The sequence below is a fragment of the Aedes albopictus genome, chromosome 2 (genome assembly GCF_035046485.1).
Source record: "Aedes albopictus strain Foshan chromosome 2, AalbF5, whole genome shotgun sequence".
In the NCBI taxonomy this organism is placed as follows: Eukaryota; Metazoa; Arthropoda; class Insecta; order Diptera; family Culicidae; genus Aedes; species Aedes albopictus.
Window position 1 is genome coordinate 164,855,742 of NC_085137.1, and position 16,551 is coordinate 164,872,292.

The following is a 16,551-nucleotide window of genomic DNA, read 5'->3' on the forward strand; positions in this document are numbered from 1 at the left end:
CTGGTATGTTCCGGTTCCAATTCGGCAGCTTCGAGACCTCAATTCCAGTTCGGTTCCAGCCAAATTGACTGCAACTTCGAGTTATTCGGACGGGCCATTTCAAAGTATCGAATACCATGAAAACTGAAATAAATATAGAAAATTAAACACTCTTCCTCAATTTTTAAATCACACCACAACTTACGTATTATTTGTTTTTGGTAGAGGCAGCCAGTCACAGCGGCATAATCAGTGCATTCTCCCCGGCTGCTTGCGTCGATCTCCACTTTGGATCCTATTTTTAAAAGCTCGAATTATTGAACTGGTCATACGGCAGGCAAATCGGAACAAAAACAGCACAATCTATTTTGCGAAAACAGATTTTTTTTTTGTTTTTTTTTTCTCATTCTTTGACAGACAGCACAGAGCGAAAGCATAAAAATATCAGTTACAAATACAACGACGCGCGACCATCTGACAAACTGTCAAGTATGGGTTTTGAAGAGTGAAATACATATGAGTTAGTGTGTTGCGCCACTGTGAATATGAACCATTTGACATGTGGTGATCCCATAATGCTACCATTTCACACGAATTTTGTCTCCATATTGTTCAACAATGTGTGAATAGTTTTACATACTGTTACTGATTGGCATGGATGAATTGAAACGTTCTTTATAGTGTAGAGTGGTAGGTTTTATATTGTTAAACATGAAAACAAATGTATGTGGTCATGTCACATTAACAGTAAGAAGATTTTTACTATATGGAATGTTTGACAATATGTATTTTTCTATGCGGGATTGTATTGTATTGTAATTGTATTCAAGTATAATTCTGGAAGATAGGACTCTCCCAGAATACTGAGAAGAATTCCTCCAGAATTCTTTAAGTATTCTCTCAGAATTCCCCCAAAATCCTGGGTGGAATCTTTTAGAATGCTGAGAATAATTCTTCCAGAATCCTGAAAGGTATTCCACAGAATCCTACGAGTGATTCCTCAGCATCTTGAGAACGGTCATAAGAGGGGTTCTTCCAGATTCTTGAGAGAAATATATCTTACAAATGTCAATTTCTTGATTTTGCTTTGGCTGACCAAGCCATGTGGGAAATTACACTGTTGAAAATGCTTTGACATCCATGTGCACAACAGAACATGTGCTCGATGAACAAATTGAGATTTGAAATTATGAAAAGAAATCCACGTACTCCGGTGAGACTCGAACTCACGACTCCCAATTCGCTAGACGGGCGCTTCTATTCCTTCAAGCTACGGAGTCACTCGACTATCTCCGTCGCCAGCAGGCCTAGAACTGAACTCGATTCCACAATCGCACAACAGACAATGTGTTAGATGTTCATCTAATCCCATCCGAAGGGGGTTTGGATTGTGAAAAGAAGATAACCATGTGCGATTGTGGAATCGAGTTCAGTTCTAGGCCTGCTGGCGACGGAGATAGTCGAGTGACTCCGTAGCTTGAAGGAATAGAAGCGCCCGTCTAGCGAATTGGGAGTCGTGAGTTCGAGTCTCACCGGAGTACGTGGATTTCTTTTCATAATTTCAAATCTCAATTTGTTCATCGAGCACATGTTCTGTTGTGCACATGGATGTCAAAGCATTTTCAACAGTGTAATTTCCCACATGGCTTGGTCAGCCAAAGCAAAATCAAGAAATTGACATTTGTAAGGTGCTACGGTCACCCTTACCGTATTCGGTCGGCCGAGGACCGACCCGTCGAGAGTCCGACTGCACACTAATTGCCATACCAATAAGTGATTGGAAGGCAGTGCCCGAAGCTCTCGACAATTAAAAATAACTTCCTCTCCCGCTTTGACATACATGTGCACAACAGACAATGTGTTAGATGTTCATCTAATCCCATCCGAAGGGGGTTTGGATTGTGAAAAGAAGATAACCATGTGCGATTGTGGAATCGAGTTCAGTTCTAGGCCTGCTGGCGACGGAGATAGTCGAGTGACTCCGTAGCTTGAAGGAATAGAAGCGCCCGTCTAGCGAATTGGGAGTCGTGAGTTCGAGTCTCACCGGAGTACGTGGATTTCTTTTCATAATTTCAAATCTCAATTTGTTCATCGAGCACATGTTCTGTTGTGCACATGGATGTCAAAGCATTTTCAACAGTGAAATATATCTATTAACCTGAGCGGGTTATTTTCCAAAAATCTGATAAGGATTCTCCCAGGAAGGGATTACGAAAACTTCTAGAATGTACTTCCCCAGCATCCTGAGAAGGATTCCCTGGAATTTTAAGAGGTATTCCCACAAAAAAAAAGAAAAATTGCCACAGATTCCTGAAAGACATTCCCCCAGAATCTTTGAAAGGACTCCCCTGAACGCCTGAAAGGGGTTGTCCCAGAACGCTAAGGATGATTCCTCTAAAATACTTTAAATAATTCTAGCCCATATAGCCGAGGCGGTAAACGCACGGGTATTTAGCATGACCATGCTGAGGGTGACGGGTTCGATTCCCGGTCGGTCCAGGTTCTTTTCGTAAAGGAAATTTCCTTGACTTCCTTGGGCATAGAGTATCTTCGTGCCTGCCACACGATATACGCATGCAAAATGGTCATTTGCAGAGGAAGCTCTCAGTTAATAACTGTGGAAGTGCTCATAGAACACTAAGCTGAGAAGCAGGCTTTGTCCCAGTGAGGACGTTACGCCAAGAAGAGGAGAGAGGACTTTAAATAATTACACCAGAACCTCAAGAGAATCTTCTCATAATCTGGTCAGGGATTTTCCCTGATCCTTCTTAGTAGGATTCTCCCTGAATCCTGAAAGGGATTTTTGCGAGCAACTGCTCCAGAATACAGAAAACAGACTTCTACTGAGATTCTCATAGAAAGCTGAGAAGGACTTCTTTCGAACCCTAAGAGGAATCACAAAATCTATGCGAGGGATTCTCCAAAATCCAAATTTCTCTCCAGAATCATGGTCTCAGAATCCTGACGGGAATTTCACCAGAAAGTCGAACTTTCAGAGAATCTTGGGTAGAATCTTACGCAGAATCCTGTGTGGGGTTCCCCCAGAATCCTAAGAAATATTCCCCCAGAATTCTAAGAGAAATTTCTCCACAATTCTGAGAATACTGAGTATGATTCTCCAAGAAGTCTGAGAGGAGTCTGGAGAATGCTGAGAAAGATTTCCTCAGAATTCTAAGTCAGGGTTTTCCAGAATCCTTAGAAGAATCAACTCAGATCATCCAGAAATTTCTTAGAATCCTGAAAGGGATTTCACTCTTGGTAGGGAACCCTGATAGGGACCCAACTAACAATGATAGCTGAATAACAGCTTATTCAGCCAAAATTTTCAAAATTAAGCTGAAGAGAACATTGTTCATCTATTGTTTAGCAACAATGTTTGTTGGGGAATACCCTAAAATCCTGAAATGAATATTCTTAGAATCCAGAGATTCCGTAAAATCCTGATAGGTATTCCTTTATAATACTGCTAAGTAGAATTCCTCCAGAATTTTTAAAGGGCCATCATCCTGAGAGACCTTATCCCAGAAAAGAGAAAAAAAACTCTTCCAGTAGGAATTCTCCCTGAATTCTATTAAGGATTTCCCTAGAATCCCGGGAGAGTTTACTTCAGTTTTCTGATATGGATTCTCTCAGAATTTAAGAGGAAATCTTCCAGAATCCAGAGGGATTTCCTCAGATTCCCGAGATGGATTGAAAGACATCCCATTCGATTCATTAATCCAATTGCCCCAGAACTCTTAGAGGCACCCTAAGAAGAGATCTTCCACATTATTAAGGGAAATTCAACTAGAATCCTGAGAAAGATTTACAAAAAAAAAAGAATCCAGAGATGGACTGACCTAGAATCCTGAGAAGGATGCGCTAGAACCCTGAAAGGGACTAATAAAAAGGATTTCTTCAGAATTTTGTGAAAGATTCACTTTGACTCCTGGGAGAGGTTGCCTAAGATACCTGAGATATACAGATAAACCTTGATTTAGTGGACTCTAGATTATATAGACCCTCGAATAAATTAACTTCGATTTTGTGTACATTTTAACTCGATTTTCGGTATTTTTTTTCAATGGTAAAATTCTACAGTGCATTCTAAAAAAATAAAATAATATTTTTGAATCGAAAGAAAAATCGAATGTAAAAAATCGATTCGGTCAATTTCGTGGGGTTTCAACATCAATTCAAAAAATCGATTAATCGGAACAAAAACATCGCTGTTGCGAACATCGATTCAAAATTGCCCAACGCAAGAGTACAAACACCAGGCCCGTGCACAGAATAGGCGATAAAGGAGGGGTTTCTCATAATTTTGGCAAAGGGCGGAGGGTAGCCTTGTGTATGAAGTATCGGCAATGGGAGGGGTTTAACCTCGAACCCATCCCCTTTGGCAAAATACAAACACTGTTTCGTACAAAAGTTTTGCTTCGGTGGAAATTGTAGAAATTGAAAAAAATATAATACTGATATTCACGATGCTCATTTGACTTGAAATAGGTGCAAAACCAATACTCGTAGTTCAAATTTCCTAGAAGAAAGATATAAGTTGTCCGATGGTCTTCAAACTAATGAGGATAATACTTCTTCAGCATTCGAAGTCAAGTGAACACAAAAGCTCTTACTTATAGTCCAATCGATCTGATCAAATAGAGCAAATTGGTTGGAATCCAGAAGGCATCATTCTGGTGGAACTCCGGTTAAGGCAATAATATAGACATAGATACCTCTCTTCATGTAAATGTAAATGAACCCAAGAGCTTTAGCACCGCAAACTCCGATGTTGCCATTGCGGTGCGTCTCGAAGAAGTAGCTTCACACAAACACACATGGAGAGAGGTCTCTGCATGCAGCAGGCTGATAAAGTAATTAATTCAAGAGCGCCTTGCGTCGGGGATACAAACACATTTCAGCACAAGGCTCAAGTGTGGGCTTATTGAATCTGCAAGTTCTTGCCAAGTGGTGAGCCTAAATCCAGATACGGGAAGCATGTCCTCGGGTAGTTGGGGTGGAATCGGCTGCGAAATGGTGTTTCTGGAATGGTTGTTTGCTTGTTTGCTGGTGGTGCATTTGTAGCTCTGCTTGCGTTAGTAGTAACCCAACTACACTTGAGTGAAGAGTGCTCCAGTTTGCCGGGATTGCTACAAGCTAGCTAGGCTCTTGGGGGAGGTAATTCCAAAGTGGTGTACCATAATTATGACTTGTCGGCACAAGACAGTATCGCACCGTTCCCACTAGTCAAATGGATTGGATCTTGAAGCTTTCGATGAGGATGAGGCTAATTATGTAACTAGCATGGTTAATTGGCTCTCGAAAAGTTACGTAAAAGTAGTGTCATGGGGACGTTAAATTTATACGCACAGGCGAATGATAATAAGATACTTCTCGTTGTTGGATGCATTCATAAAAACCGATGATGCCTGGCACCCCCTAGGATAAATTTGGCACACCCTACAATTTTCTCTTGACGACAGTCACATAAAATTGAAAGCTGAACATGATAATTAAAATATTAAATAATAGCGCTTTTGAACAAAACTTAAGCTATACCACACCACCCGGATTTACTCCATTACCCACCTTGATACCTTGTTGAATACATCTTCGTCGGTCTTGGGCGATGTTTTTTCAGTTTTCCCTAACATGTAGGGATCGCAGATCTTCTTCACCCGCGTGCAGCCAGCGCGTTTGTGGGCACCTACAAAGTCACCGACCTCTACCTGGCTCCCTACTGAATATTGTTTCCGTTGCTCTTTCTTCCTCGCACTACGTATGCAGCCCTTTCTCGCGTTTAGTATCATATGGGCGTAACTACAATGATCGATTTCTCTTCAACGATTTTCTCTTTGGATTATTCCGGGCAATACGACCAATATTCGGATGATATCTCGGTGTGTTTCGATAAAGGACGACTAGGACTAGCATCTAAAACAACAAAAACAACCGAAAATGATTTGTTGGCCAAGTTATTAACCAAAGAGAGAATCGATGAAGAGAAATTGATCATTGTAGATACGCCCGTATGATACTAAGCGCGAGCTTTGAATTCTGCCGTATTCTATACGTTTCACAATATTCGCATCTTTGTACACTTGAACTCGTGATTCATGCGTCTGCGCCATACTCCATTTTCTTGTTTCACGCCGAGAATTTTCTGCAGCACTTTGCGCTTAAAAACTCCGAAAGCTGTTTGGTCTACTTCCTTTAACATTCACGCCTCGTGAACGTAGAGGGCAACCGGCAGAATCAGCGTCTCGTATATAGTGAATTTCGTTTGTGTTTGCAAGCTACGGGACCGAATCTGGGGACGCAATCCGTGAAAGGCCTTATTTGCAGCTGAAAAAAGCTTTTTCACTTCACATCACTTCAACAACTTCAAACGCATCTCCATCAATCACTACCTCAGCACTAACACCACTAGGCCAGCCTCTGTCTCCATCAGCTATCATATACTTCGTCTTGGTAAAGTTAATCGTCTAGCTTATTCTCGCTATGTTTCTCTCTTCAGAGGAGCACAAGCTTCCTCCACTGCCCTACGATCGATGCCGATGAGTGCCATTCCGCTACACAGCAGACCACCTAATCGCTCTTTCGAGTGCAATGTTGAACAGTAAATTTGAAAGAGCTTCTTCTTCTTTATGGCTCTACGTCCCCACTGGGTCTTGGCCTGCCTCGCTTCAACTTAGTGTTCTTTGAACACTTCCACAGTTATTTATTGTATATTGTGAGACAAGCACAATGATACACTATGTCCAGGGAGTCGAGAAAATTTTCTCGACCGGAACGGGAATAGAACACACCGTCTCTGGATTGGCGATCCATAGCCTTAACCACTGGGCTAATTGGAGATCCTTTGAAAATTTGAAAGAGCACCCTGCTTCAATCCATCCAAGGTCACAAACGAGGTAGACATTCCGTGTGCGATCCAAATACTTGATTTTGATCCATCCAGCGTTGCGCGTATCAGCCTAATTAGTTAGCCGGAAAACCATGTTTTGGAAAAATCTGCCAAAATTCATTTCTTTTCACTGAATCACTGAATCGTGATTCAGAACAATTCTACTAGCTGTGATTGCCTTCGTCGTGCGCAAAACGAGAAAAAAAATCATCTCGTAAGTGAAGTGAAATTAATCGTGAAATTTGGCTTAAGGACAGACTTGTTAGAATCCCAATATGGCCGCCACAATGGCCGACTTTGGCACCTACTCACGATTTTGAGGGCATAAATCTCTTCGTAAAGAAAACCAGCGCACCTGAGCTTCTTATTTTAAGCTTATCACAAGTGAGCAAGAACAGAATAATAAAATGCATTGTTGTTTTAAGCTTGCTTCTTGAGATTTGTGCGTCTGAAGTTTTAATGCACTTTTTGAACCGGGATTTTAAAATGTTTGTCCTTAATCATTCGATTTTCAGTGCGATAGGGGCTGGTTATAGATACTTTTTCATACATTCGTCTGAAAAGCCATTGGCAAAGGCAAACGCGTATTAGCGCATATGACGAAGTAGATTACTACCCTATGATCGTTAATCCGTTTCAATTGTCTCACCAAAACAGGGCTCCCATATTTTGATCATGCGAAAATGATTTCTCAACCACTACTACTGCAGCTGTCCTTTTATAAACTCATAGGAATTGTTACTCTTTTCTCTGGCAGTGCCTGGTTTAATGAAACTTCATCCAGTTCAGTGCAGCCGGCTGCCAGTAGGCATAACAGATGCCAAAAAAGATTAGTTTGCACTTCAGTTGACGATTTCGATACCCCACAGCATCAAGGACCAAGGTTCACATTTTGTCTCGCTCGCCGGTTGGTTGAAGTGTGACCATCCACGCGCGGACGCATCACATCACACGGACAGCGTGGATGACACAAATATGCCTGTCAGCCACAAGTCCAGTTTGGTGAGCTTGTTGATGACTGGGATGCAAAACTCGGTGATGCTTGAATGACGTTTCCGACAACGCAGTTAGTCTGTTAGGCTTCCGATGATGCATGGAGCTGTCCCTATGTTCACTTGGTTGAGCAATTGAGCATATTGGTTCGGAGATTCTCAAACATTTGCAGATCAGAATCCTTTTTTTTTTATTTATTTCGAACGCCCTTTCGACAGGCCACGATCCACATTCAATCGTAATCCACAAACGTAATCTGTTATGTGTTGAAATCAGATGTCCTTCCCCCGTTGCCATTTTGATACATGCAATAGTATAACGTTACAGTTTACTTCTTGTTTACCCAAATGTCTGTAATCATCACTTCCCTCTGTCCAGATTGTACAACCCCAAAGAACTTTACCAGAACTTTCGGATGCAACGATGGGAAATGAAATTGAACAGTCGTTATAGCTCTTTTTCAATTAGGACAAAAATCGCACACTTATTGACACAGCTGCTGCAAATGAGAAGAAACAACGCGGAAAGTGAGATTGAAAACTAAAACTATGCTCAACCACTAGTTACAACAAGTGCTGTAAAGAGGAAAGTCGTTAGCAAACTTTTCAAACTGTAATCAATTGGCTTGTTGGCAGATGATTCTTGGTCATTCAGATAGGGGAGATAGCGGTGAGAAGGGGCTTGCGAATTGATCCGAATCAAGTACAAAGTGTGTATAAAATTCTTATTCGATAGGTAACTAATGGAAGATTTGACTTCTTTTTAAGTAAAAATATGGCGAGCCACATCACGAAATTACGAAAAAGTGGGGGCGGGGGAAGAGAGTCGGAAGCATAGCATAGCATGGCATAGCATGAATACTTGCACAAATCTTGGATGGAGTTGCAAAGTTGACTATTTCCATTGACATTGCTGATGTCGCTACTATCTACAATGCCATAGATTCACTCAGCTCCACACACCTGGCCAAGTCCTTGCAAGCATTTATAAATCCCTTCATCAACTTAGAAAGAGCCCAGAACTGAAGCATCTTCCAATAGATGAAAGGATGTTGAAAATAGCGAATTTTCTACTTATATGCAGTTATAAAGTAAATATACTGAAGTAAAATTATTTATAAATAAATAATATTGGAAAGATCTCACCAATTGTTGTGGGTTTTTGTGGTACAATGCCAATCATATAATTGTCTTGATTAATGTTCTTTTCTGTAAAGAACAACACAATACTCAGCAAAGAACAACACAATACTGAACACTAAACACACGCGCATCTATTGTTTTGATTTTCAAACGAGACAATAGCGAGCGCGATCGATTATGCTGCCATACTCACTCCTTACAGGAGCGATGCATGCACAGTAAAGAACAACACAATACTCGGGGGCGGGGGAAGGGAGTCGGAAATGCCCGAAATCGATGGACGTAATTTTTGAATGTTTTCATGAAGTGGCATCTTACTCCATGGCAGACATCCTTTTTGAACCACTTCCGTTCAGGAACCAGTTTTAAAAATCGCTAAAAATCGATGAAAATGCACTAGTTTTGAGAATATTTTTTGCTGAAGTATCATTGTCTAGTTGCTGTTAAAACTTTGATAGCCTAACAAATGAGGCTATTTCTCATAGAAAACGATGAAAGTTTCAAAAAATGGCATTTTACTCCATTTTCTCCTATGGTAAAAATATCGTGTTTTAATTTTTAAGTTACGTTGAGAAAACCGAAAAATTCCTAGTTTTAGTAATTATGGAACTGCCCCAGACACACAGACGTAACACTCTGCCCGAGCAGAAGGAAATAACAACTCCATGATAAAATGCGTTATTTTGGCAAAATAACTCAGCAATAGAATCAGTTATATTCATGTTATTAACATAATATATTTCGTTATAAACTTGTCTGTCATAAGCGGCAAAATAACAAAAATCATAACAAAAAAATGTTCCTGGAAGAACAATTTGATAACATGTTTTGTTTGTTTTAATAACAACTCAATAATAATGAATACAAAAATATTTCAATAACAAATTTTGAACTTTCGAAGTTATTGATAATAATTTAAAAACAAAATTAGTTCTGATTATAATAATAATAACCATGTATTAATTATTAATCATTAATTAAACAAAATTTCTTTAATATACCTGAAATATAATAATATACCGTCGTGCAGGGTGTCATTGAGCCAAAGTGGGGTGACATTGGGCCACTATTCCGCACATTTAGAGTATGACGGGAATGCATTTTGTGTGCTAATATACTAGAATGCATTATTCTAAGATGCTTGGCATCCACCGTCAAGTTCTCTGACTTATATTGAATCCGTAGGATCAATGGACCAATGTTACCCTCCAGGCCCAATGTCACCCCTAATGACGGTACCTTATGTTTAATGGTATTGTAAATGCCACGAGGGAGATAGAGTCCCCCCCCCCTCCTCTCTACCATAATCGACCCATTTTCTGGATTTCCTCAGAAGACTAGTCTGAAGTTTGTGATATTTTGCTGATAAACCTTTCAACCAGTTCCTCCTGGGATTTAAACAACTCGTCGAAATCATCTTGTAAAATGGTTCGATGGCGTTGTTGGAATCGTGAAATCATGTTCTTTTGGATACAGGTCGCTCAACTACGCTGATAAATGTTGACTCTACTATCTATAACACTATAACATTAAGCTGAGAATCTGGTATGCTACCAGTCATACCAGAACGTAAATCTTATGATGTAGCTTTGATTTCAAACTTGTTATCGTTGTGGTATTGATGATTTGCACACTCTATAGTTCAATAATAACTAAAATTGTTTTACAACTAAACATATTATTTCAATGTTATTTATTGAATGTATACCAATACCGTGCTCATAACAAAATAAGATTGCCCAACAAAAGATGTTATGAAGAAGTAATGCCTTGATAAGATAATGATACCAAACCAAGATATAAAAACAGGTTATATTATTTCGTAGTGATTAATTTGATATTCTCCTCTGCACGGGTGACATTTCCGTTCGTAAATCGTTATATCTTTTAAAAAATTTGATAGTTAGTCAACTGCCCACCCGTGACGCTCGCATCGTTTTTGTTCGAGTTTGACATTTGCCCTCCACCTGCCACCTAGTTAATGGTTGGCCAAACTCAGTACTTTTAGCATTGAGTGAACATGTTCCCGGGACTATGATTTCAATCGATAAATGTTCAAAGTATTACGTCTGCTTGTCTGTGGAACTGCCACGTCTCAAAACAGTGGGAACAGTATTTTTCAACTTCTGATATCTTAGCCGTTGTTCATCCGATTTGCAGATTTTTTCCAGTTATCTTTATGAATGAGAAATATTCAAAATATCGATTGGACCAAAACTATATTTGGATTTTTTTGAAATTTCAAGGAATATCTCTAGAGATTATTTTGACAAATCTCTCAATAGAGCCTTTGGAAATTCATGCAGTAAAGACTTTTTGATTTTTTTGACAATACCTTTGGATCCTCTTCAAAAGGTGGAAGTTTTTGATTTTTCCTGTCACGGTTTTTTTCCACACCCGTAAAATTTCTACTCGAAAATAAGAGTTTCGCGTTCGGTTTGTTTGTACCTAATTAGTGTTTAACTTATTTTTTATTGAAACTTAGTGAGTTCCATGCAGCTTCTCAGCCGGCGCGAGTGCGTTAGTTTCCTCCTGCTAAACTGCATCCCCGGTAGTGCCGAAATCGTTCGACCTAGTTTCGTGAAAACTCTCGGTCAGCGCGAGTGTGTTACTTCCCGGCAGATGGCATCCCCGGTGGTGTCAAAATTGAAGATTCTCGGTCGGCGCGAGTGTGGTCTTGAGTGTGGTAGTTGCCTCACGGCAGATTGCATCCCCGTTGGTGCCGAAATCGTTCGCGCTTTTCTACCTCGAGCTAGTTTTGCGAAAACTCTTGGTTGGCGCGAGAGTATTAGTTTCCTCCCAGCAGATTGCATTCTCGCTGGTGCCAAAATCCATATTTTGATGGTATTTGTCGAATGACTTCAGTTCCTGTAGGAAAAGAAATATTGTGTGCTTTGGACGATGATGTGCAACCAGATTATTTGGTGAGTTCGTTCCGATGTGGAACAAATTTTTTAATCCCATTACCACAGATCAGTTGTAAGGTATGATTGCCATAAGTAATATCACGCTTTCAAATTCATCGTTTTTGAAAACAAGCGATTACGCACCGATTGATGCCCTATATAATTTCATGGTAACCCTGCCGCATAACTTAACCATAATGAATTAGGGGCTGTCCATAAACCACGTGGTTATTTTTTTGGGACTTTTCAACCCCCTCTCCTCCCCGCGTGGTCATTTGTCCATACAAAATTTTTAATTTGTCCATACAAAATGGTCATTGGCCGAAACCCCCCCATGACCACGTGGTTTATGGACAGCCCCTTACAGCCTATTCCCGTGCCAAAATCCCATCTCCTATCTATTTACGAGGGCGTCGGTGAGTCGCTGGCATCTCGATTAATAGGTATCTTCCATTCCCTATCCCTTCCCATCCTCAAAACATATTTCTTATCGTTTCAGAGAGCGAGTAATGGCGCTTAAGCCTAGGCTTGTTAGCCAGGACACATGGTCCAAATGCCTGTGCCCCATCCCTGAAGCAAAAAGGCCCATGGAGTGACAAAATCTTTTTGCTACGTCACTCCCAACGTTGGTGTTTAAATATATTTAAACACTTACACTTACACCAACACATTTACATGAGCTATTCAAATACACTTACACAATTTCAATCTTGCCGCATCACTCGCTTATAGTGATTCCCAAATCACCCCATTCCAAATATCCAACTCCTTGACACCTATGGGAGTGTCGGTGAGTCGCTGACCTCTTGTAAAGTAGGTGTCATATCATCACATCCTTTCCTATCCTCGTAACGGAGAAGATGGGCGTGGCCGGCAATGGAAGTTTTCATGTCTTTTTACTTCAACCTCTGATTGGATAGCTTTTCCTTCCGAAATAGCATTCCATAAGCAATTAGAATAGGAGTATTAAAGTTTTAACATGACAACTTTCAGTATGCAATCTACAAATTACTCCGTTACCACGCAACGCAACGCAACGCAATACCTTTGGATCCTCTTCAATAATTGTTATGGAAACTTCTTCAAAATACCTTTCCAAACATTTGTAAATTATTTTTAAAATTTTTCAAGTTTTTGTCGTTGAAAATTGTTTTAGCGATTGTTTTGGTGATTTTCTTGATTTTTTCTACAACTTAAACAGATATTCTCCGGCAGTTCCCTTGATTTTTGTTTCTGTAATACTTTTATTTGAAAATGCCTCTGAGATTTTTTTAAATTTTTTGCGGAAATTTCTTTGGAACTTTCTTAGCAAAATCAACGGGTATGTTTTCTGTAATTCCTTTGGGATTTTATTTTCAAAAACGCTTTTCAGACTTTCGTAGGCAGATTATGTGAGGCATTTTTCGTTCATTTGTTTAAAAACTTAGTTTCTTCGTCAAGAAATTGCTTCGGTGTTTTCTTTTGGAATTTCTTCAGCAATTCGTTTACAACTTGCTTTAAAATTTTGTTTTCTGATTTCATCTGCAATTACTTTGACAATGTTACTCATTTTTTACGAAAATACCTTCGGCAATTGTTTCAGAACTCCTTCGGTAATAGTTTTGGAAAATCGTTCAATGATTTTTTTTGAGAATGTCTTCGGAAATTCTTTTAGTTATTCCTTCAGGGAATTATCTCGGGAATATTTGTAGGAAAAGAGTTCGGGAAATCCATTGGAAACTTCCCAAGAAATTCATTTGGGAATCCCTTCCGGAATTCCTTCGACATATTCTTTGAGATGTCCTTCAGAGATTTCTTTTGGAATTTCTTTAGAAACTCCGTGGTCATATTGTTGGCAATTCTTGTACGAATTTTTCCGACTGTTTATTTTGGGATTTTTCCTTTATTTAGTAAAAATGGAAATTTGAGTGTTCTTTGGGAACTCTCTTGAAATCTGTTTTGACAATTCCTGTGGCAATTCTTGTATGAATTTCTTTGTTAACTTATTTGATATTTGATCACTTTCTTTTATTTAGTTATCCTAATTTATGGCACTTTCGTCCCTCAGTAACACCTTTAGAAATTAGAGTTGCAATGACTTTGTGATTTTCTTTGGAAATGCTGTCAGATTCCTTTGGAAATTTCTTCAAAATAAGGATTTTATTGACTTTTTTTTAGGATTTTTTCGGTTATTAATTTAAAAACTCCTTGCTGAAAGAATTTACAATGTTCTTTTGTCAATTCTTCCGCAATCCTCATGGATTCTGTTGACAATTTTATGAAGTTTTCAGTAATGCTTTTGGGAATTCCTGAGATTGTCTCTTTTGGAATTTCTGCGACAATTTCTATGGAACTTGCTTCGAAATTTCTTTGAGAATTTTGTCAGGAATACCTTGGAATTTTGAAATATTTCTAAAATTTCAAAGATATTTGAGTTTCTTTACTGAAACATTTTTGAAAAATTCTTCGGTAATTGTTTCAGAAGTCCTCTTCCTTCGTAAATAGCTTTGGAAATCCCTTCGACGATTTCCTTGAGATTTTTTTCGGATTTTTTGATTATTTCTTTGAGGAGCCCTTCAGCTCCTCAACTCCTTTGGGAATTTCGTTGGCTTTGTCCTAGAAAAATATATGCTGGAATTCCTTTGGAAATTTCTCAACTAATTCTTTTGGAGTTCTTCCCGAAATCCTTACGATGTTTTCTTCGAGAGGTCCTTCTTAATTTACTTTGTCAATTCTTTCGGAAATTGTTTCGACAACTCCATTGGAATCTTTTTTGGAAAATATTTAAGGATTTACTGTAAAAGTTTCTTTGGTTACTTTAATATTTTTTTTTGGAAATTGCATTTTTCTATTCTTTCAGGAATTCCAAATTCTACATTTCTACAGAATTTCTCTGAAAATTTTACATTGGAATGGCCGAAGGAGTTCACATAGAATATGCCGAAAGAATTGCGGAAGAATATCCTTACAAAATTGCTCGTGAAATTTTCAAATATATGGCAGAAAGAATTACTGGTGCTGTGTCTATGAAGATTTTGAACAACATTTAAAACAATTACCGAAGAATTTTTCTTTTTTTTTATAGAATTACTACAGGAATACATCAACAAATTTTCGAATGGATTTCTAAATAAGTTGCCAAAGAAATCCCTAGAGGAATTTCCTAAGAAGTTTTTGAAGAATATGTATAAAAATAATAAAATATAAAGAATCTTCAAGAATGAATCATTTAAATGTTCAAAAAATGTTTAAATAAGTTTCCGTTGATATTTCCAAAATATTTACTTAACAAACTCCTATGAAACTACCGGAGATATTCCCATTTCTTGGCCGATGCAATTCTCAAAGAAATTGTCGAATTAGTTTCCAAAGGAATTACCAAATAATCCCCAAAGAAAGTGCAGCAATTTCAAAAGCATTACTGAAGATATTCACAAGGAAATTAACAAAAAAAAATCCCAAACTATTGCCGAATGAAATCCATGTGAATTCACAATAGTCAAACTAATTGCCAAACCCAAAGAAATGCTGAATTCGATTCGAAAACCTTAATTTTGATATGAACGATGATCATCAGCATTTATCATATTTTGTTGAATTATGTGCATCACTGTTATTTCTTTCATGCAATCTAACTGTAAGGTTATCGTATTGAATCTTTAGTTTGATTGAATAAAGAATAAGATTATGTAATTCTTAGGCTTTTACCTGCTAAAAGTTATATCATGAACTTTTCAAAGTCCCTCCATGTAAGAATCGCTATTTAAATGTAAATTGACTATAGGGTAGAAGCTTCAGTTTTGGCCATAGTGCGGTATTCAGCTAGAAGAAAAAAATAATTTTCCTTAAAAAATTAGCTCCCATATGTCTATTTTGGCCAGGGTGCTTCTAATTTGGCCACTCCCATAAGAAATACACGTGATTGGCCAAAATAGAAACTAAAGTTGAGAATATGGCCAAAACTGCGGCAATGCTTCTATTTTGGCCAGTGCCACTTTTAATACAAAAATCAAGTATAAGCTTGATTTCAGCATTTTTCTTATAAACTATAGATTTAAACCTTTCATTTGACGCATTGGTTGTTTCCATATAATTATTGGTTATTTTTATAAAAATATATTTCTCTTAGACTGGCCAAAACCGGTGCCCGCACCCTATTCAGAGCAAAACATAGGGAATCGTGCCACTTGGGCGGTGGCTTCTATATTCGTCTGTTTTCCACTATAACTCAGTCGAATTTGAACCAATTGACACAACTTTTGGAATGTGGTGAGATAGTTATAGTATCTACCCGTTTACAACATTTCAAGTCAATTGGTTCAAAATTGACTGAGTTATAGTGGAAAACAGACGAATATAGAAGCCACCGCCCAAGTGGCGCGATACCCTATGTGCATAGGCTACGGATTTGACAATATCTATTCATTAGATGGTTGCGAGGGAAGTCGACTATTCGAATAGATTATTTGGCCGCATAGGTCATCAGGCCGAAATGTTAATTAGACCAAAAAGGTCATTAGGAGGAATAGGCAATTATAAGGAGGAATAGGCCGAATAAGTTATTAGACCAAAAAGTCATTATGCCGAATAGATCATTGGGGCTTTTGGCCATTAGGCCGAATAACTCGTTAGGTCGAAATAATCATTTAACCGTAAAGGTCATTGG